Source organism: Nannospalax galili, unplaced genomic scaffold (genome assembly GCF_000622305.1).
Source record: "Nannospalax galili isolate Female #2095 unplaced genomic scaffold, S.galili_v1.0 scaffold280, whole genome shotgun sequence".
NCBI classification, from domain to species: domain Eukaryota; kingdom Metazoa; phylum Chordata; class Mammalia; order Rodentia; family Spalacidae; genus Nannospalax; species Nannospalax galili.
The window spans coordinates 673,678-698,093 of record NW_008347808.1 but is presented as its reverse complement, the minus strand read 5'-3'; the positions used below and the strand labels follow the sequence as shown (position 1 = coordinate 698,093).

At 38.4% G+C, this 24,416-nt stretch overlaps 1 protein-coding gene across 2 annotated transcripts in view; it reads right to left on the bottom strand.

Annotated features, from left to right (window-relative positions):
- Zc3h12b (zinc finger CCCH-type containing 12B) overlaps positions 1–24,416 on the bottom strand; it is a 395,620-nt gene that overhangs the window by 11,801 nt on the left and 359,403 nt on the right. The window lies entirely within an intron of this gene.

Genomic DNA, 24,416 nt, shown 5'->3' with positions numbered 1-24,416 from the left:
ACTATGTAGATCAGGCTGGTTTCAATCTCACAGAGATTCATCTGCCTCCACGTCTTGAATGCTGAGATTAAAGGTGTACACTACCATGGCTAGCACATTCCTTTCAGTTTCCACCCGTTTTTTTTTTTTTCCAGACAGAGTCACACTGTATAACTCAGGCTGCCTTGGACACACTATCTAGTTGAAGCTGTCCTCTAGCTGGTGATCATCTTCCAGCCTCATTCTTCCAAGTGCTGAGATTAAAGGCTTGCATCATCATTCCTGGCTGACAGTTTCTTTCTTGATCCTGTCAAATTCAGGATCTATGCAAGCATGCTATTACTGAGGTATACTCTTATCCCAGAGAATGTATTTTTAAAAGAGATATTTAGGGGCTAGAGAACAGTTCCAGAGTAATCCAACACCCTTTTCTGACCTCTGTAGGCATTACACAACACTATAGGGGTGCACTTGCATGCACTCAGGCAATACACTCATACACTAAAATAAAAAAAAATAAAATATATAAAAATAGAAAATCATATTCTTTTTATTCTATTATTGTAAATCTTGTGTTTATTATTACAAACTTTACTGAGGGCTACAGGTGGTTAATAACAACTCTCAACTTAAACCAGGCACAGCAACTATTTCCTACTATAAGTTTCATTTTCTCTCTCCTTTCTGTTTTTACTGCCACCTTTGTTCAAAGATTTGTAACAGATTTTAATATGTTTTTTAAAAAATAGGGCATTTATAAGAAATCTAGATAAAATTTATATGGAGGGAAGTTGAATGTGCGTCTTACACACACACACACACACACACACACACACACACCCCTACAGTGTAACCCCATGGCCTCAGGCATGTTAGAGTTTTGAGACATCTTCCCAACCACTGAGCACATATGTCAAGCTGAATATATGACACTGATAGTAAAATGATGCACATGGAAGTGCTCTTCTTATTATTCTAACTTAAAAAGTCAAGCATTTATTTTATAATTGTAACATGGTGCAATAATAGAAGAAATTGTATTGCCCTAATCTTTGTGCAATTTAAAAAAACCTAAGCAGGCCCAAAAGCTAGCCTGCCTGTGCTGTCCTCACACTCCCAGGCCTAGCTCAGGCTGTGTAGCTCAAGCACTGGCCCAGGCCAGTGAGTGTTTGTGAAATCCAAATTCAGGATCTAGAGGAGCTGGGAGATTAAAAAAGATTCATGGAGCTGCTGAAAATGTGACATACTTTATTTATCTGTGCAAGAACCTGTGCCCTTGGTCCCAGGAACATATTATAGGAAATCACACAATGGTGGCTTCTTGAAAAAATTGGTTGTATAATGACTTACATAATGGCAACACACTGTTTATTCATGGTTCCTCTGACATCTGGTAGTAACCATCCTAACTAAGTCATTCCAGAAGTTTTGATTCCCTTCAGTGATCCAGATCCTAGCCCACCCACAGGATCTTCACACTCTCAGGCTTACTTCAGGTAATGCAGTTTGTGCATCATCCCAGGCAGACCCAGCTGGGAGTCCTGGTTTCTTGATTATCAATTAACTGGAATCACCCCCATCCCTACAATAAAAAATCAACTCTGAGTACCTGAAAGACTGACCTACCAACTTTTCCTACCTTGTCTGAAATCAACCAAGCTTAGACAGTAAGAAAACAGAACCAAATTTCACTCAATAGAAGCAGGCTAGAATCTCATTTCAAACATAAAACCAACAAAAGAAGTTAACATTCCTAGGTCACATTGCAAAACCCCAAGCATATGAAAGGCCAAAAAAAAAAAAAAATCCTCTCCTAATCCACTAGCCCTATAAAAATGTTCTATAGTGAGAATTACCTGGATGAACACTAGAATACAGACTTTAACAGAACAATCATAAACATGATCAAATAATATATGGAGTTTATGGAAGAGATGAAAAACAACAACAGCAAAAATCCCCACCTAACTGAACTTAACAATAGGAATAAAGTCCTGAGTTAAGTTCAAGAAAACACAAATATAGAGCTGGATGAAATGATGAAGACAATTTAGCATGTGAAAACTGAGTTCAGTAAACAGAAGCACTGAAGAAGTCACCCCATACAACCCTGAGAACCAGGTGCCTCTGCCTGCTGGACCACTTCCATTTCTGGTCACCTCAAAGCCCTGCCACTGTTTTTCAAGGACCCTCACCTCCTCCTGACTCCTTGTCTCTCTTTGGGACTTGACATTTCCCACTCCATTCTCTACCAGGGACACCCTGGAGCCCTGAAAGTTGTCTGACTGGCATCCTCCAGTTGTTCCATCCAGTCTTGAGACCCAGGGTTGGACCACATTGCCAGGGGAAACCTGTTCTAAGTTCCCTGATTAAGGCACTTCAGGCACCAAACTGTAGCTGACAAACAGAAGACCTAGGATAGAGGCTGTAGCCCTAAGGACTAGACATAGGAAGTGGCCATCTCAATCGTGGCATGAATTTACTTCCTCCTGAACATTATAAATACCTGCTGAAAGAAGAAAAGTCAGTTGAACAAAAAATAAATGAAGTCAACTAACTAACGCCAGATGCACAAATCTGTAGAAGTAAAAATTCAAAAACAGAAAATAACATGCCTCCTCTAAAACAGTACAAATGCCATAGTAATGGCTCCTAATAAAAATGACCTGAAAGAACTTTCAGACAAAGAATTCAAAAGAAAAATTTAGCTATGGTCAAATCAAAGATGAAAAAGTCAAAAAGATGAATTAAATGAGGAAGACAATCCAAGTCATGCAAACAGCGTTCAAATTGTTGAGGCAAACCCAAACTGAAATGACTCTGGAAAAGAAAAAGTCAATAAGCTAAATAAAAACTTGAGTGGGAAAGCTTTACTAACAGAATGGATCATGTTGAAAATAGAGACAGGGATGGAAGGCAAAGTACTGGAACTGGGCCACTAAGTATAGAGCAATACAAAACAAAGAAAACAATAGGAACATAGGAGAGTTTGGGGACACCATGTGTTAGATAGGCATGTCCTCTGAAAGAACTACCAACACCTGGATGTCTGAACCCTAAGATACTCTGTAGAAAGGAAGAGAGACAGTCACCCCTCCCACTCAATTGCATGTGGGGGCGTGGTCTAAGGAGAGACATGGAAGAAGCCAGGGAGGTGGTGGGAGTTTTGCCATCTTGGCCAGGGCTTGGCTGAGATATAGGGAAAAAAGCCCATGGGCATCCATACCTTTGTGACTTCCTCCCGGATAACATAAGCTTCGTTGGCAAGCCCAAATAAATACCTTTATTCCCTAAACTGTACCTTAGAGGGACATTGTGTCAATTTGTCGGTGAGGTCCTAAGGACAGCGTGGGCCCTGGGAGCCGAGAGTGTGCGCAGTGTGGGCCTCTCATAAGAGAATTTCACTTTACACCATGAAAAGACCTAACTTTCAAATATGGGCATAGAAGGAGAAGGATACTATAGCAAAGGCATAGAAAATACCTTTAGTAATATCGTAGAGAAAAACTTTCCAAACCTAGAGAAAGATATGCCCACTCAGGTACAAGAGGCCTACAGAACACCAAATAGAGAGGACCAGAGAAGAAATTTTCCACAACGTATTATAATTAAGACATTAAAACACAGAATAAAGAATGGGTATTGAAAGACGAAAGAAAGATCAAGTCACTTACAAAGGCAGACTCATTAGAATAATACCCGATTATTATTTACCAGAAACATTTAAAGCCAGAAGGACCGCAAACGATGTATCAAAGTCCTAAAAGAGAACAACTGTGAACCCAGGCTATTGTATCCAGCAAAACTATCTAAAAAATTGAAAGAAAAGTAAATTCTTTCCATGATAACATGATTTATAACTACTAAAACAGTTTACAGAAGATACTAGAGAGATTACTTTAATCTGAAGAGAAGGATAAAAACACCCACGAGGTCACAGGGAACACATAATGCCACCATAGGTCATCAAAAGACATGTGAGAAGACACCACAAAATTAACAGAATTATAGGAATTCATATACATCTTTCAATAGTAATTCTTAATATCCTCAATTCCTCACTAAAGAGACACAGACTAACAGGCTGAATTAGAAAATGGGATTCATCTTTTTGCTGCCTCCAAGATATATGTCTCAGCATCAAGAATAGACAACACATTAAGGTTATTCCAAGAAAACTGATCTAAGAAACAACCAAGCATAGCTACTTTAATATCTGACAAAATAGACTTCAAACCAAAACTAGTCAGAAGAGATAAAGAGGGACAATTAATACCAATTAATGGAAAAGTTCACCAACATGATATTACAATCCTAAATGTATGCCCACCAAACACAGGTTAATCCAGTTTCATTAAAAATACTAGGAGTTCTCAAATCACAGAATAATCACAACAGTGATGGTGTGAATTTCAATACCCCACTGTCACCAACAGATAGGTCATCAGGAAACAAAAGAAAATAGAGAAACTCAGAAGTTAAATAACATCATAAATGTGTTTATAGTAGCAAGAAAATCCCCTTAGTGTTCTGGGTGGGAACCACATTCCAAGTGAATAACCTGGCCACAGACCAGCCCTAGCACTCTGGGTTCATTTTGCTTCATGTTAAAGAGATTGGAGGGATACTTAGTGCATTAAGGATATGTTAAACATTTCCTGCATGGAATTCCCACCTCCTGAGGCAATATCTTGTGGGTGAGCAGCCTTGTAGCTCCAGAAACCTGTACCTTTTCTTATTTTCTCTCTCTTTTCTAAGCATGCTTTCCATAACACTCCAGGGTGCCCCGACATTTTGGGTTTCTTTTCTCTGTCTTTAAAGCACCTCTCCCTGCAATGTGGCTGCTGGTATACCATGTATCTGACCTCCATGCTGGCTTTAAATATAATGGGTTTTTCTTTTTCTTGACTCCATTCTCCTCTTCAGAACAGCTGCTGAGATTTATAGCTTCCTTGCCTGGAGGTTTTTGTTTTAAATTCTAATAAGTATTGTCCTAAAGAGTCTGTTTGAGCCCATTCTTAAATTCTTAAATTCTTTTATTAATGAGACTAAAAATCTTAAGAAGGAACCCTGTTTTCCCATCTATCAAATGGACCTAACAGATATTTGCAGAACATTGCACCCACACACTGAAGAGCAAACATTCTTCTCAGCAGTCCATGGAACTTTCACTAAGACTGACAACATACTAGAACACAAAGCAAGTCTCAACAAGTATAGGAGGACTGAAATAACATCCTGCTTGTTATCCAACTACAATAGAAAAAAACTTGATATGAATCGCAACAGAAACTACAGAAAGTACATAAACTAAACACCACCACTGAATGAAAATTGTGTTGTGAAAGAAAGTTCCCAGAAAGAACCACTGCATCCTGAGCTGAATTTCTTGCAAGGTTGACCAACTGGTAAACACTTCAGTGACTGTGGAGAGTTTGGAATGTTGCACCTCCAGAGTCTATTCACAAATTATCTGGGGACAACTTTAACCCCATAAATAGCCACACCTTGCCTATCTCTGTTTCTGAATTAACATTCTTGTGACTAATAAAATGTATTAACAGAACATTAGATTCCACCCACCAAAAAGCTAAGAATATCATCAAATAGCATCTGAGACCTATAGTAGAAACCCCACCCCCTTTGCTATGATTTGCCTATTGAATGCATCCACCAATCTATTTGAAAAGTGTCTTATTTTATGAGTTTTCTTTGTTCTGCTACTATAAACATGTAACTGTTACTACACTGGAACACGAACTTTGGGCTAACCTGAATCTGTGTTCTCGGGCCATGATCACTCATGTTTGGCTCCCAAATAAATTATCTTTTATCCCTTTTGAGGTGAGATTTATGATTTTGTATAAACAGCATCAAGGAAGGAAATCAGAAAGTAAAATTTCAAATTCCTCGAACTGAATGAAAATTAAAACACACCATATCAAAATCTATGGGACATAATGAAGGCAGTCCTTACAAGAAAGTTTATAGCACTAAGTGCCTACTTCAGGAAATTAGAGACATCTCATAATCGTAACTTAATGACTACCTGAAAGTTTTGGAAAACCAAGAATAATCAATACCCAAAAAAGAGTGAAGAGGAAGAGATAAACAAAATCAAGGTTGAAGTTAATGAAAATAGAAATTAAAAAACAATACAAGAATCAATGAAATGAAGAGTTTTTTCTTTGAAAAGATTAACAAATTTGACAAACCTTTGGCTAGTTTAACTTAAGAGACGACCCAAATCAATAAAATCAAAGATGAAACGGAAAAAATTGAACAAAAATTTTATGAAATTCTTAAAAGACCAATAAAAATATTTTAATGGAAAAATTATATTTCCCTAAATTGGAAAGTCTAAAAGGAATAGAATGCACGGCAGAGTGAGGAGTATGTGGAGAGGTAAGTAACACTAAAGGCTTTTAGAAAAAACTTATGGAAACCTACCACTATAGAGGCTTCTTAAAATATATACATATAAATTGTAAAAGAGATTAAAAGAAGTTATCCTATAACAGGGGAATGTTACCCTTTCTAGGCATCACAGGCTAATTAAAAAAAATACCCCAATGCCAGGAATGGAATCCCTCTTTAGAAACTGTTGACCATGAATCCCATAGATCCTCAAAGAGTACTGGCCATTGCCCCTGCTTTTGGTTACCCATCACATCTGGATGGTAAGACCTTATTACAAAGACATTACATATGTGAGCTGTAGAACAAGTAAGTAGAAATCAAGCTGACTCTGACTTCAGAGCCTCATCTCTACTAGCTAGCATTCATAGTGCTCAAAAATGCTATGCAATCCATGGGAAGGAAAAAATTATCATTAGCCTTACCCTAGCTGTGAATCCTGTGAACTATAATAACAACTGGCCTGGCAAGATATGACAACTGGTGCAATAGTGAAACAAATATTATGGGAATAACAAACCATTGTTTAATTGGACTTAAGGTCTGCTTCCTAGGATGGAGCCCATACCTGATATTGTTATCAGGTTTCAGAACCTGAGGGCTAAACAGGTCATAAGAGAGCCTAATAGTAATTTTCTACTAAACAGTTATCAAATTAAACTCTCGATGACTTATTGTTATACCCATAGATTAATGCATCTCTCAGCTCTTCCCAGAGAAGTTTCCTTATGCAGCAAATGGGAATTACCACAGAAACCCACAGCTGGCCAATGTGCAGAGAACAAGAGACTGCAGAGCACTTTTACTCGAATAGGAGGACACCTGTATCAAACTGCTACTTCCCAAGGAGCAGAGATCATTACAGAAGATGGAGTGGAAAGACTGTGAGATACAGAGGTGCTTGATGACCATAAGGAAATAGAGTTTTCCAGACAGTGTGTCAGTTACTCATACGAACTCACAGCAATGATGACAGTATGCACAAGTCCCATGCAAGCTCAAATCAGAAAAAAATCCCAGCATAGACATGAAGAGGTGGGTAAGAAGCTCCAACTGCACCTAAGGAAACTGTGTCAACAGATGGCTGCTGGGAGGGGCAGAGATAGCCTTTTCCAAGTAGGGGAGTCTTGGTAGGTTAATCAGGCTCCAGTGGATAGATGCACACTGAAGGACATTTGAAGACACAAACTTGACTCTATAAGCCCTTCTCTCTCTCTCTCTCTCTCTCTCTCTCTCTCTCTCTCTCTCTCTCTCCCCCTCTCTCATTCTCTATCTATCATCTATCTATGTATCATCTACCTATATATCATATATATTAGAGTACAGTGAGTTGGGTGGGGGCAGTAAGGGGAGGTTTGGATAGGGGAGGGCATCCAAACAAAAATTGCAAAAATTCAATTACAAAAAATAAGAAGAAAAAAGTATTCTCCTACACTGGAAAATCTAAAAAAAGATGAATCTCTAAATCTAGACAGCCTACCAAAGCTAAATCATGACTAAATAAATAATTAACAGACCCATAACAATCAATGATATAGAAACAGCAATTAAAAATAATATCACAGGACTAGAGAGATTCAGTGCAGAAATCTACCAGAACTTCAAAGAAGAGCTAACACCAACATTCCTGAAATTATTCTATTCTGCAAAATAGAAAAGAAAGGAATACTTCTAAATACTTCATATGAAACCAGTATTACCATGACAGCAAAGATGGATAAAAACCAACAAAATAAAAAATAAAATTAGACGCCTATCTCCCTGATGAATATAGAAGTAAAAATTCTCAATAAGATACATGTAAAATGAATTCAAATGCACATCAAAACAATCATCTTCCATTATAAAAGTTGAACTCACCCTAGAGATGCAGGAACGATTCAACATATGTAAATTGATAATGGTAATCCACTACTTAGAGTCAAAGATGGAAATCACATGATTATCTCATTAGATGCAAAAAATACCTTTGAGACAATTCGACATACATTCATGATAAAAGTCACGGAGTATCTTGGGATATATGGGACATTTCTCAACATAATAAAGGTAATATATCAGTCCACAGCCAACTTTATGGTAAATAGAGAAAAACTAAAAAAAAAAATTACACTAAAATCAGGTGCAAGACAAGGCTATCCTCTTTCTCCATTTCTGTTCAATACAATGCTTGAAGTTTTTGCTAGAGCAGTAAGACAAGTGAAGTAGATAAAGGAAGACAAAATTTATTTATTATTTTTATTATTATGTGTATGAATGTTTGCCTGCATTTATGTATGTACATCATATGCACCCAATATCTACAGAGCTAGGAAGTGGGTGTCAGGTTTCTCTGGAACTGGAGTTACAGATGGTTATGATCTGACATGTGGGTGCTCAGAACTGAACTTGGATCCTCTGTAAGCACAGCAAGTGGTCTTAACCAGTGCTCAATCTCTGCAGCCTAGGGGATACAAGTTGGAAAGGAAGAAGTCCAAATGTCTCTATTTGCAGATGATATGATTCTATATGTAAAAGATCCTAAATCCTGCACCAGAAAATTTCAGAGCTGATAAACACATTCAGTAAAGTAGAAGGATACAAAATTAACACACAAAGATTCAGTAGCCTGCCTATATACCAACTACACACATGTTGAGAAATAAATCAGGGAAATAATCTTATTCACAATAGCCTCCCCCAAAATCTAGGAATAAATCTAACCTAAGAACGGAAAGACTTGTAAGGAAAAAATTTTAAGACATTGAAGAAAGAAACTGAAGATACCAAAAGATGGAAAAACCTCCCATGCTCATGGATTGGTAGAATTAATATTGAGAAAGTGGTCATCCTACCAAAAACAATCTACAGACTCAGTGCAACCCCCATTAAAATTTCAACACAAGTCTTCACAGAAACTGAAAAAGTTATCTCAAACTTTACAGGTAAGCACAAAATATCCAGGATACCCACAATAATTCTGAGCAATACAAGAGCTGGAGGCATCACCATCCCTGACTTCAAATCATACTACAGAGCTATAGTAATAAAAGCAGCATGGTAGTGACATAAGAACAGACTCAGTGACCAATGGACTACCTGATTTTTTTTTTTACAAAGGGGCCAAAAATATACATTGGAGAAGTTACTGCATTGTCTAAAAATGGTGCTGGTCAAACTAGATAGCTACATGTAGAAGAACTAAATTAGTTCCTGATCATGCACCCTGAATAAAACCCAACTTTAAATGGCTCATTGATCACAACAAAATACTTGATACCTTCAGTCAGACAAAAGAGAATTTAAGGACTAGAATGGAGTTTATAGACACAATAAAAGGCTTTCTGAACATAATCCCAATAGTGGAAACATTATGATCCAAAATTGACAAATGGGACCACGTAAAACTACAAATTTTCTGTACAGCAAACAACACCATCATTTTAGGTAAGAGGAAACCTATAGAATGGAAAAATATCATTACCAGATATACATCTTGAAGGGAGTTAGTACCTTGCATATACAAAGAACTAAAAAAAAAAGACCCTAAACACCCAAAATGCAAACCCAAGCTGGGTGTGGCAACACACCCCTTTAGTCCCAGCAGTTAGGAGGTAGAGGCAGAGAAATCTCTGTGAGATCGAGGCCAACATGGTCTATATACTGAGTTCCAGGCCAACTGGCCAGCTGGAAGTACAGGGAAACCCTGTCTCAGAAAGACCAAAAAAAAAAAAATCCCAATTAAAAATTGGGGCAAGGAACTAAACAGAGAGCTCTCAAATGATGAAATGTAAATAGATGAAATATTCTTTCAAATATTCAATATCTTTTGGCATTTGGGAAGTGCAAATTACAACCACTTTGAGATTTCACCTTACCCCAATCAGAAAAGAACAAACAAACAAACAAACAAGACAAATGATGAGAAACGCTGGTGTGGCCTTGGGTAAGGGGAACACTTATTCATTGCTGGTGGTAGTAAAAACTGGTGCAGCCACTATGGAAATAAGTGTGGTGGTTTCTCAGAAAGCTAGAAATAGAATTCCCATATGACCCAGCTATGCCACTCTTGAGCACACACCCAAAGGAGTTATATCCTACTACTGAGATATCTGTTCGTCCATGTTCATTGCTACTCTATTCACAACAGCTGGGAAATGGAAACAACCTGGCTATTTGTCAACCAATGAATGAATAATGAAAATGTGGTACATTTACACAATGGAATATTATCCAATTGTTAAGAAAAATGAAATATTTGTGACCTTTTGTATTCCTGGTCCTCTGTTCCATGAGGGAGCTTCGTTAATGAAAACTGAGAGATTCATTAGTGACTTCTTTACCCCTGTCTATGTTTTGTGAGCCTTAGGTGTAAAGGTTGCATTGTAGATGACACTTAGGCCTGGGCAATTCATAGACAATATCTGTGTGACTAGTTGTGGTACTTGTTAATAGTCTCCATCTGGTACAAAAGAAGCTTCTTTGATGAGTGGTGACTGGGACATTTGTCTGTAAATATAAGGATACATATTTTGCACATAGTAAGAAATCACATTAGTCTAGGGATATGACAGTCTTGGGGTTTTCTCTAAGATCTATGACCTCTTCATCCATGTGTATTTGGTTATATTTATAGTACCACACTTGAGTTTCCTCTTGTTGAGTGGGCTTTTAGTCCAATTTGGTAGCTTTTGATTGTCCCTAAGATAAAAGTGCCACTACTGCACTAATGTCATATGCTGTGCTGGCCATTGATGCAGGTATTTGGTTTTGAAGCTGGTGTTGGACCATCGATTGATGTTTTCCCTTGGCACCTTCATAGTGCTCTCCAAAACTATGAGAGCCAGTCTTCAGGGGAAGTGGATTTTAGGTTAGTTCCAGGTCCATTGCTCCAAATCCTGTGTCTGAAGTATGTTCTGTCTTCAGCAGTAGAGTTTTATCTTCAAGTTCTTTGAGGCAATCAAGGGCTGTGGCAATAGCCTGTGTAATTTTGGGGGTCTCTTGGACCAACCTGGCCAACAACTCACAGGAAGGTTTCTCCTGTCTGGCAGTTTCTTGTTATGTAGCCTTTAGCTATACACTTGAACTCATGTAGAGATTGTATGTTAATTTGTTCTTAGGTTGTTGGACTAATATGATTCCCTCTGGTTTTTTAAAACTAGCTAGGCATTATTTATCTCTCTTCTCTCACTTCCTGTCTAACCCTTCCATCATGGCTTCCCCATTTAAAGTGTCCCCATTTTCCCCATTTCTCCCTTGATGTTACCAGTCTCCTATGGTCCCACATATCTTGACATTTGTGACACAAAATGTCACAAATGGCCAAAACATAGGCATAAAGAGTCTGCAAAATGCTGGATCTTGGACAGGAATCTTGTTAAACTTCACCCACCCAGGGATCAGGGACCATTGTGAAAGAAGGGGCAGAAAGATTGTAAGACCCAGGGAGGAGGTGCATGATCATATGGAAATAGAGTCCTACAATCTCCTGGGGCCCTGCTCATATGAATCTACAGCAATGGTGTCAGCATACACAAGTCCCATGCAAACTCAAGCAAACAAAACTGCAGCATATAACTTGGGAAATGGACAGCAGACCCCAATCTTAGCTGAAGAAATATTGGCAATTGATTACTGCTAAGTGAGGAAGAGCTGACACTCCTAAAGCGAGGGACTCTAGATAGGTTGACTAGAGGGCAGTAGATGAACTTGCACTGAGGAATGTCTGGGGATGGGGACACGAACTTGACACAATAGGCCACAATAACAGAATGTATGAATTCCAGTGGGGGAGCTATGGGAGGGTGCCAGTGAGGACAGGTTAAAAGATAATTAAGATTGATTGAGTTGTTCTGTATGAAATACACAAAAATTCAATAAAGATAAATTAAAAAAGAAAGAAAATGAAATAATGAGATTCACATGTATGTGGATGGAACTGAAAACAATCATCAGAAGTGACATAACTCAAACCCAAAAGACAAGCATCACATATCTTCTCTCATATGTGGATGCTTGATTTGAATCTTCAGATAGGTTTGTTTCAATAGGAAATCCATAGAGCTCAAGAAGCTGGTAAGGAACTGTGGGAGAGTGCTTCATGGCAGAGGAGATAGAATACAGTGATAGAAAGGGTGAAATGGGAATAATGGAATAGTAATGGTTAAAGGATTTGTGAGCTGGGAGGACAGAGTAGAGGGGGGAGTATGTGGCGGGATAACACTAAAGGCCTTTTGAAAAATTCATATGTAAACCTCATACTGTACGAGCTTCCTAAAATATATACATTTACACATAGAAAAAGACTTTAAATTGAGTTATCCTATAATGAGGGACAATGCCCCGGGTATAAAATTTATAAAGGACAATGCCAGGAATAGCATCTGTATTTTGGATTTGTTGGCAAGGGGGGTATCATAGACCCTCAAATAATGCTGGCTATTGTCATTGTTCTTAATTGCCCTCTAGAACTTGATTATAAAACCCTGTTACTGAAGATGCTATGCACGTGAGTCATAGAACATGGAGAAATCAAGTTGACACTGACCTTGAAGCTTTATGTCTGCTGATTCATTTTCACAGTGCTGGGATGTGATATACATGATACCACTGGACAAAAGCAATAATAAATTTTACCCAGCTGTGAACCCTGCACCCTAAAATCACGACTGCCATGGTAAGATATGCCCACTGGTACAACAGTGGCATGGATGTTATGGAAATATGCAAGCAGTTTCTGATTGGATTTAAGTCCTCCTTCATAATGGAAGCCCATACCTGGCACTGTTATTGGGACCAAGAACCTGTCGCTAAACAGGTCAGAGGCCATAGGAAGGAACTTACTACTATTATTCTGTTAAATGGCTACATTATTAAATCAACCCCTAATGACTTATCATTGTACCCATCAATTAGCACACCTCTCAACACTGACCAGCAAAGCTTATTCTTGCAGCAGATAGTGATCAACACAAAGACTCTCAAACTAGTCAACATGCAGAATATAATAGCCTCCATAGTGTTCAGGCTTCAACTGGATATCTATATCACATACTTCCTGCAGTGGTCAGATAACATTGCAGAAAAAGAGGGTGGGAGGGTAGAAAAATTGTAAGAACCAGAGATGGTGGATCAATACGAGGAAACAGTGTTTTCATGACAGAGCAGGGAAGTTGCACATATGAATCCATTGATTTTGACATCATGCACAAGACGTGTGCAAGTCCAAAGAAGACAAATATCACAACATGGAAGTGGGTGGTCGGCACAAAGCCCTAGTAAGTATTGGCAAATGACAGCTGTTGGGAGTGGGAGAGTCAATTTTCTTTAATGGTATGATGCTGGGTAGATTGATCAGGTTCTAGGTGATGGACCCACACCCAAGAGCGATTAGGAGCACAAACTGGCTCAGTAAGTGTCAAATATAGAAGATATGAAGTGTGAGAGGGGGTAGGGTGGTGATGAGGATCTGAGATAGATAGAGAAAGGCATCTGAATATGATCAAATTACATTATATGAAAATTTCAAAGAAATGATAAAATATTATTTAAAAAACACTGAAGGAAACTCAAGTTGAAATGAAGATGGAATTGAAAAACACAATAGTCCAATTAGAAAGTTCAAGGGAAAGCCTTATCAGTAGAATGGATCAAGTAGAACTTAGAATATCATGACTTGAGGATAAAGAAGAGGAATTGTACCACTTAATCAAAGAATATGACAGCTTTTTAAAAATACAGTAAAAGAAAATGCAAAAGCTTTGGGATACTGTGAAAAGACCAAATCTATATTATAGGCATACAAGAAGGACAATACCAGGTTGGTGACATAGACCAGATTTTTAATGCGATCATAGAAGAAAACTTCCCTGTTAGGAAAAGGCATACTCATACAGAACATTAAATCAACAAACTCAGAAAAGAAACTCCCTTCGTCATGTTCTAACAAAAATAACTAAACAGAACAAAGAAAGGGCTATTGAAAGCTGCAAAAGAAAAACCACATACAAAGAAAACCCATCAGAATAATGGGAGACTTCTCTTTGGCAACTTTAAAAGTCAGAAGATCTTGGAGCTATGCATTTTTAGTTCTAAAAGACCACATATGTTAATCTAGACTAATTTACGCAGCAAAACTATCTGCCACATTTGAAACAGAAAGAAAAAAAAATTCCATAATATAATCGAGCTAAGAGATTTCACGTTCACCAAGCCATCTCTACAGAGAATACGTGAAGCAATACTGAAAAGAAGAATAAGCATAGTCAGGAGTATACAGAAAGAAAATAAAGGAAGCAATAATTACTGGGACACAAAATAGCACTAAGAACACAAAGAGAAAAAAAATGATAGCAATCAACAACATACCTTCCAATAATAACTTTATTATTTTTTTTGACTTTTTAAAAACTTTATTCATTTTATTTTATCTGTATGAGTGTATTGAGTGTGTTTATGTAAATGTACTTGTGTCATCCAATAACAATGGAGGTCAGAAGAGGGGTCGAATTCCCCTGGAACTGGAGTTATGGATACTTGTTAGCCATCGTGTGGGCACTGAGAAAAAAACCCGGGTCCTCTGCAAAAGCAGCCAGTGCTCTTACCTGCTGAGTCATCTCTCTAGCCCTCAACAATAACTCTAAATATTAATGGGCTCAACTCCCCAATCAAAAGACACCGATTAATGGAATGTAGTAAGAAACCAAATCCAGCTGGATGTGGTGGCACACACCTTTAATCTCAGCACTCAGAGGCAGAAGCAAGTGCATCTCTGTGAGATTGAGGCCAGCCTGGTCTCCATAGTGTGTTCTAGGCCAGGGGGGCTACAGAGAGACCCTGTCTCAAAAAGACAAAAATAGGAGTCAAAACAAACAAACCCCCCAAACAAACCAAAATCAAAACCAAAACCAAATCAGAACAATAAACAAGCTCATACTACTCAGTATTGGATGAATTCAGTGTCTCCTACTCCAAGGCTAACACCATCATGCCTGGCCCTAAATTCCCTCTTCTAATGATAATTTTGGTGATTTTGTCAAGTTATGATATTCTTTATATTTTCCATCACTAAGTAGTGGGAAAAATCACAAGTGAACATATTTCCTTACTTATACAGTGTTGTTCTATGTTTGTATATTATATGTACTATATACAAAATAAACTATATAAAAGAAAACACTTTCTTAGGACACAAATCAGATTTTTCAGTGGTAACTTGGAGTAGAAGGGAAATTGTGTAAGCCTACATTATTTATAGAATTTTTAAAACTTGAATTTCACATGTAGATTGATGTAACTGGAGACAATCATTCTGAGTGAAGTAACTCAGACCCAGAAAGACAAGTATCACATGTTTTCTCTCATATGTGGATGGTAGATTTGAATTTTAGCTAGGTGTACCTCAACTGGAAAAACTATAGAGTTCAAGAAATTGGTAAGGAACCATAGGAGAGTGCTTCATGGGAGAGAAGATAGAATTCAGTGATAGAAACAGTGAAATGGGACTAATGGAATAGTTAATGGCTGCAGGAGGTATGGAATGGGAGGGCAGAGCAGATAAAGGAGGGAGTATGTAGAGAGAAAACTGATACTAAAGGCCTTTTGAAAAAGTCACATGGGAACCTACTACTATAGAAACTTTGTAAAATATATGCATGCATATCTATTTAAAAAGTTTAATTTGGTCCTGATGCCAGCACCTTCCCTGGGGTTTATACTGAATTCAATATTGTATAACCATATTAATTCAACTGTGAACCTAAAAATTTACAGCCTCTTTTGAAAAAGATGTATCCTTGCTCTGGAAATTGTTACTGAATATGTTAAAGCTGTAATGAAATGCTTCTTCTAGAAAAATTTAAAAAAATTTAAAAAAAGTTTATTTTGAGCCAGGTGTGGTGTCGCAAGCCTTTGATCCCAGCAGTCAGAATCAGAGGCAGGCAGGTCTCTGTGAGTTTGAGGCCAGCCTGGTCTACATAGTGAGTTCCAGGCCAGCTGCAGCTACAGGGAAACCTTGTCTCAAAAAGACTCCCCCCGCAAAAAACCCAACAATGACGATGACAACAACAACAACAACAACAACAACAACAACAACAACAAAAACAGTTTAAATTGAATTACCCTACCCTCTGGCTGATGGAGCTGCACAGGTCTTGTGCATACTGTCATAATTCATGTGAGTTCTGTGGTGTCCAGATTCATCAACCTTGGGTTTATCAACCACCTCTGGCTCTTACAATAGTTCTGTCCCCTCTTCTACAATGGTCCCTGAGCCCTGGGAGGAGAGGGTAAAATACAGATGTCCCTTTTAGGGCTAAATACTCCACAGTCTCTTTGCATGTTCACCATTGTGGGCTTCTGTGTTTATCGCCATCTCTTGTAAGAAGAGCTTTCTCTAGTGAAAGCTGAGAGATGCACTAATCTATGGGTATAAAAATAAGTCATTATGAGTCAGTTTAATATTATGTCTATTTAGTGAAGTGATGGTAGTAACTTCTCCCCTATGGTCTGCGACCTGTCTAGTCACAGGTTCTTGGCCCCATAACATTGTCAGGTATGGACTCTGTCTTGAGAAGCAGGCCTTAAATCTGATTAGAAGGTACTTGATTACTCCCATAATATTTTTGCCACTATTTTACCAGTGGGCATATTTTGCTAAACTAGTTATTGTAGTTTGCAGGCTTCACAACTAGGTAAGTTTGATGATTCCCTTTTTCTGCCAGTAACATGCATAGCACCTTCTAGTACTATAAAAGCTAGGTAGCAGAGACGTAGCTTCAAGGTCAATATCAGCTTGACGTCTCCTTTATCGGTGATGCAAGTTATGTAGTGTCATAAGAAATTGGGCCTTATTGTCAAGTTCTGGTGGGTAACCAAGAGCAATGACAGTAACCAGTATTGTTTGAGAATTTATGGGATCTCTCTAGTCAACAATTGCAAAATAAGGAGACCATTCCTGTTATCGGGCTTTTCATTTGCTCTCCGGTGCTATCTATTAGGGCCAATGAACCTCTATTATAGGGCAACTACCTTTAAACTGTCATTTATACTGTATATGCATATATTGAAAGCTTGTATAGTAGGTTTTCATATGACTTTTTTGCTTGTTTGTTTGGATGGTTTTTGTTTTGTTTGCTTGAGACAGGGTCTCCCTATAGCCCCAGCTGGCCTGAAACTCACTATGTACACCAGGTTGGCTTCAATCTCACAGAAATCAACCTGCCTCTGCCTCCCAAGTACTAAGATTTAAGCTGTGTGCCACCAGGCCCGGCAAATTATTTTTCTTTACCGTAACGGATGGCCACACACCTAAGTATATGGGCAGCAGAAATTGGGCACAAAAGGTTTAAAATAAATGAGGACACAAAGGTGTGTGTTCTAATTTCCTTTTTTCCTGCTGTAATAAAGATTATGACCAAAAACCACAGGAGAGGAAAGGGTTTATTTCAGCTACGCTAAAGTAAGATATAGAGGAAGAATTTTGGAAATCCACCAAGGAAAGGAAGTGAAATCCATGAAATGAAAGAATACCAGAAAACAGCAGAAACAAAAATTTATGATACAGACAAGTGAGCACAACCTCAGCTTCAGCTCCCTGTCAGTTAAAGGGGGACATAAACCATTTCCAAAACATAAGTGAGGCAAAAACTAGGCAGTCCTATACTCAGGACAAGCCCAAGGCCCCCACAAGCCTCAAATCCAGTTGTGAGTTTTGTCGAGAATGATTCTTCCTGTGGATAGGTGAGCAGGAGAGAAAAACTCTATTTTTGTAATGCTCATGTTTCTTGGAGGGCACTGGCCTCTTGAAAGAGAATCAATTGTTAAAAACTGAGCTACCCCGGTCCTGAGATCAGAAAACAACCACAGGATTAGGAGACTCAATCTGGCCTGCCACAGCCCCTGGGGGAGGTACAGACCAGCGAAACATCTGTGTAGAGCAGGATGCCTGGACCTTGACAAGCTGAACAGTGTATGCATTAAGAATTTGGGCTCGGGCCCAGGAACAGGGCTTAGTTTTATTTGCTGCCAATCCTGACCACTTGAGCTCAATACACAGGCCTGAAATGGTGGAAGGAGAGAAGCAACTCCCGCAAGTTTCCCGGTGGCTACGTCATTTACATTAAACACCGCCCCCCCCACAACACAATAAATAGATGTAATTTTTAAAAAGATCTTAAATACGTTAGACACAGTCTGTGAAGTGCATTAGGAGACAAAGCTCCATCCTCGGTGGCCAGGACCAGATCTCATCAACTGAAAAGAACACTGGAGTTTGATAGTTCTGAGGCTAAGGCCAGGGGATAGAAGAAATTGTGGAGTCACCTGTCTGTCTTTCACTGATGTAGAAACGGAGACCTCTCAAGTTTCAGGTGCGTGATACCCACAGCTGTATCCCACTAGGAGAGTGACTAATTCTAGAAGTCTTCAAAGTATGAAGGTAGTTCATTCTCCTGTACTGATCTCAGTGCTGTAGGTGCTTCTCATACTCCCGATGCTCTTGGGAGACACCCCTCAGGTAAAACATTAGCAACGCATAACATGAAATCTAGGCAGTCTCCTGAGGGCGAGAGAACCTGCCCAACTCACAGAATGCAAACTTAAGTTTTGGTGTCAGAGGCCCATGGTACACAAAGAAGGAAAACTACCACTATGAAGGCATTTATTGCAGACGTGAGACACTTTTCTAATGCAGACTAAGCAACATCATAAACCATATGAAAGAAAGGATTCCACAGGTTCAACTGACACTTGGCACCGCCAGGCCATCTCCAGTTTTGGGGGATCATTTTACTTTTTACAACATATTTACAAGGACTTTTTACTTTATTGTTTTTAATTTTTATGTTTTTTAGTTATATTAATACATTTACATATTGTATATTTATATATACTATTTTTCCATTGAGGGAGAATACTTTTTTCTTTCCCTTAGTTTCTTTTTAGTTCTTTTCTGTTCCTTGTGCTTCCTCTTCCCTCCCCTACATCCAATACTTAGACTTTCCTTTAGTTTTGTTTTATTTTTATTATTTTTATTTTATGTGTATGTGTGTATTGCCTGTATGTAGGTAAGTGCACTCACGTCGTGCGATGCCCTCAGAGGACAGAAGAGACTGTCAGATCCCCTGGAACTGGAGTTACAGACAGTTGTTAGCTGCCATGTGGGTGTTGGGATTCGAACCCAGGTCTTCTGCAAGAACAACCAGTGTTCTTAACCGCTGAGCCATCTCTCCATCCCAAGAAGTTCTTTTAGTTTTAAAAAATATTCTTACTTTTTCTTTTTAAAAAATGTTTTCCAACATTTATTTGAATATGTTATTTAAATTTTTCCTTATTGGGAAATCTTTTCTATTTTTGCTTAAATTTTTCTAATCTCTTATGCTTCACCTCTGTAACATTCTTTTTTATTGATTGTTTTGCAAAATCCACACAGTATATTTTTATGATATTTAGAGACCCTTACCTATCCTCAACCCTTACTACCCCTGTCCAATTTCATATGCTCTATTATATATATGGTCAAATTTCTATCTCCAGTTCCCTTTGGTGTGGGCTCATGCACTGGACCCTGGTTAATATACCAAGGGTCTCACCCATAAATGAGATTGACTCTCTCAGTCCCAGGAGCCATCAATTGCCAATAGTTCCTCAGCTATGGTTGTGCCTTCTTAACCACTTCCCATGTCTCTGCTGGGATTTCTGTCTGGCTTGAGCTTACTACAAGTAAGCTTGTGAATGCTACAAGTTCATATGAGTAACTGCTCAGTTGTCGGGAAAACTCTGTTTCCTTGTGGTCATCCACCACCTTTGTCTCTTAAAATCCTCCTGCTTCATCTTCTGCAATGATCCTTGAGCTTTGGGAGGGAGAAGTTTGATATAGGTGTCTAATTTAGGGAGAAGTAGTCTGCAGCCTCTTATTATCTGCATGTTGGCCAGCAGTGGATCTCTGTGCTAATGAGGAAGTGTCTTCAGTGAGAGTTGCAAAATGCATTAATCTATGGCTGTAACAATAAGTCATCAGGAGCCAGTTTAATATTATGTTTATTTAATGGAATAATAGCAGCAGGCTCTCACATATGGCTTGTGAGCTGTTTATTCACATGTTCCTGGGCCTGATGTCAGTGTCAGATATGGGCTCCATCTTGTGAACTGAATCTTAAATCTAATTGAAAAGTAGCTGGTTACTCTGATGACATTTATGCCATTATTGCATCAGTGCACATATCTTGCCAGGCCAGTTGTTGCAGTTCACAGAATTCACAGCTGGGCAAGGCTGATGAATATTTTTCTCTCCTAGTAGCATGCAAACCACATTTTAGCACTATGAAAACTAGGCAGTAGAGATGAAGCTTTGAAGTATCAGCTTGATTTCTCCTTGTTTGTTTTACAACTCATGTATGTAGTGTCACTCACTTTATTCTTCTTTCCTTTATTTACACTTGCTTCTCCTTTACATGTCTGCTTTCCCTATATCTATCCTTTATCTCAGTCATTTACTTTTCCATATTTAAACTAAATACTTTCTAACTTCATAGCACATTGTTTAGTAATTTTGCCACTTTCAGTTTTGTGGTCACTGATGAGGCATTCGTTGTTTGTAGTTGATTTTAAGTGTATTTATATGTATTTTGTATGGTGCAATGCTGTTACTGCTGTAGCAGTTTATTTTCTAATTCCTGAGTATTACTGGTGTTTGGATGTTCAAGAGTAGGCTGCTTGGCAAGCTGTAATAGCAATTGGCCTAGCAAAATACACTCACTGGTACAATTATAGTGACACAAATATTATGAGAGTTACTAACTACTTTCTGATTATATTTAAGGCATGCTTCACAAGATGGAGCCTATACCTGACACTGTTATCAGGCCTAGGAACCTGCTACTAGAGAGAGCACAGGCCATAGGGGAGGAGAACTCACTACTATTATTCTGGTAAATGAATATAGAATTAAGCTGACTCCTAATGATTTTTTGTTACACTCATAGATTAGGGCATATCTCACCTCTAACCAGATAAGCGTCTTCTTCCAGCAGATGGCAATTAACATAGAGACCCACCACTGATCGATGAGCAGAGAATAAGAGACTGGAGTGCTCAGTCCTCAATGAGACACCTATATCATACCTTCTCCTTCCATGGTTCAGGGATCTTTGTGGAGCAGGGGGTAGAAGGATTGTAAGAGTCAGAGATAGTAGATGGTACAAGGAAACTTTGTTGTCTGGACACCACAGGGTAGTTGCATACATGTACCCACAATGCTTGTGACATAATGCACAAGACCTGTGCAAACCTGAGGCAGAAAATATCCCAGTATGGATGGGGGAGGTGGGCAAGGAGTCTGAGCCCTAGCTGAGGAACTATTGGTAACTGATAGGTGCTGGGAGATGGAGACTCAATTTTCTTTACTTGTTTGATGCCTGGTAGGTTGACCAACCTCCAAGGGATAAGCTGACACCCAAGAATATTTGGAGAGCACAGATTAGATTCAATAGGCCTTTAAAAAGACAAATAATGATAAAAGACATGAAGTTGGGAGGACGATAGTAAGGTGGAGATTATGTGTGTGTGTGTGTGGGGGGGTGTCTTAATGTGGTCAAATTATGTTGTATGAAATTCTTAATTGAATAAAATTTTTTTAAAAAGAGTAGGCTGATCAATAAGGAGAAAACCTCTCCCCACAAAAGCAATGAGATATCCAAACCAAGTGGTATGAAAATCACAACACAGGAACGCAAAGAAAAACAAAAAGGCAAGGCAATATGACTGCTACAAAAATCATAATTTTTAAAAATACTTTCACAAAAACTTTATTGAGAATTTCATACATGTATATAAGGTGTTTCAATCAAATCCATGCCCACTCCCTCCCTTCCAACACCTCCCATTTCTCCCCATCACTTTTTTCTTTTTCTTTTTTTTCTTCTTTCATTTATTTATTTTTATGGGGCTTTTGGGTACTCTAATATTCTCCCCTCTGAAGAGGTAACCCTAAAATCTTTTAAGGATTAGATACAAGCTCCCAAAAACTTTTGACAAAAAATCATAATTCTTAAACTACTGAACTCCATGAAGTGGAGTGAAAACTCCAGAAGTTATCAAAACTTTTCTGGTAAAATTATATGAAAATGTCAAAAACAAGCAGATGAGTTCAATTCAGACCCTTAAAAAATAAGCAACACAGAGGAAAAGGTCAGCAAAATCGATGAGAAAATCAACAACACAGATGGGAAAGTCAGTAACATAGAAAAAAATTCATCAAGGAAGTTGAGGAGGTCAGAAGAAGGCATCAAATTCCCTGAAACAGGAGTTACTACTGACAGTTGTTGGGTGCCATGTGGGTGCTGGGAACAAAACCTGGGTCTTCTGCAAGAAGAGCCAGTGGTCTTAACTGTTGAGCCATCTCTCCAGGCCCAGAAGTTGAGATTTGGAAAAAAAAAAAAAACCAACTAAAAATCTCAGTGTATCAAACAACAACAACACACAAAAATCAATAAAAATGAACTATACTAGATAGCATCACCAATAGACTTGACTAAGCAGGAGAAAGAGTATAAGAGGTGGGGGACAAGTTTGATTAAATACCAAATCCAAGCATCTGTAAGGGCAACAATGAACGAAGAAGATCACACTATCCAATAATTGCTACACGACCAAGAAACCAAACCTAAGAATTCACGGGTTAGAAAAAGTAGCTGAAAGAAACTCTAAAGGCATAGGAAAGCTATTCAATGAAATTAAAGCAGAAAAATTTCCAAACTCAGAGAAATAGGCTATGAAATACAAGAAACTGGGGTTGGAGAGATGGCGCAGCAGTTAAGAGCACTAGCTGCTCTTGCAGAAGATCCGGGTTTGGTTCTTAGCATTCACAATCACCTGTAACTCAAGTTCTAGGGGATCTGACACCCACTTCTGGCCTCCGTGGGCATTATTGCGTGAACACAGGTACACTTACATGTATCCAGGCAAAACACTCATACATTAAATAAATAAATATTTAAAATACAAGAAATATTTAGAACCGCAAATAGGCATGATCAGTAAAGACCCTCTCCATGGCCTACTAATAGTCAAGATATCAAAAAGAAAAATACTAAAAAGCGTATATTAAATATTAAATTTTTAATATTAAATATTAAAAAAGGCAATACCAACTCACCTACAAAAACAGATATATCAGAATAATACCAGATCACTCATCAGCAACTCTAAAAATCCAGGAAAACGTAGAATGGTATATTTTAAGCCCAGAAATTAAATAACTGCCAACAAAGATTGTTATATACAGCATAGCTATCATTTAAAATTGATGGAGAAATAAGGACATTTTAAGGTAACTACAAGCTAAATAATTCATGACCACCAAGCCAGCACTGCAGAAGTTATTTAAAGAGGAAGAAGAATGGTGGCATTGATCATGAGAGCACAGGAGATAATAAACTTCAGGAGACGAATAGGTAAACAAAAGAGACCTAGAAAGGAATCCACCATGTCCAAAAGAGTAGGCCTAAAATCTCCTATTGCTAATCAGGGAGAAAGAAAAGATCAATAATGTAAAACAATCCTCCCCCTTCCCCCAAAAAAAATCAGGAGAAGAGGAGGAAAGAAAATGATGGGAGAAACGTTAACACTGTTTTGTACTCTGGCACGGTTTTGAAGGAACCAAGAAACAGGACCTCAATTTTCTAGAAATATTCCCCAATGAGACAATGGAGAAGCTAGTGACCCCTTTTTAATCTTCACCCGGATCCAGTTCATCCAGAATACTGTCCAGCATGCTACTTGGACCCATGAGGATAACATCCTCCTGATGTGTAAATATAGAAATCAGACTCAGTTTCAGAGGCGAGCATATTCACTCTAGATGAGGAGGTGCTTCAATTCTAGAATGCTCAGATTCAGATTAGAGGAAGCTAGACTTGAAGAAATGTTCTTTAGCCCTCAAGTTTCCTCCTCTACCTACTTTTCTTATACATCTTCCTCTGTTTCATTTTCATATAAGCAGAAAGGCTGAAAATGTTAAAATGCCAGACTATATGTTGCTGAAG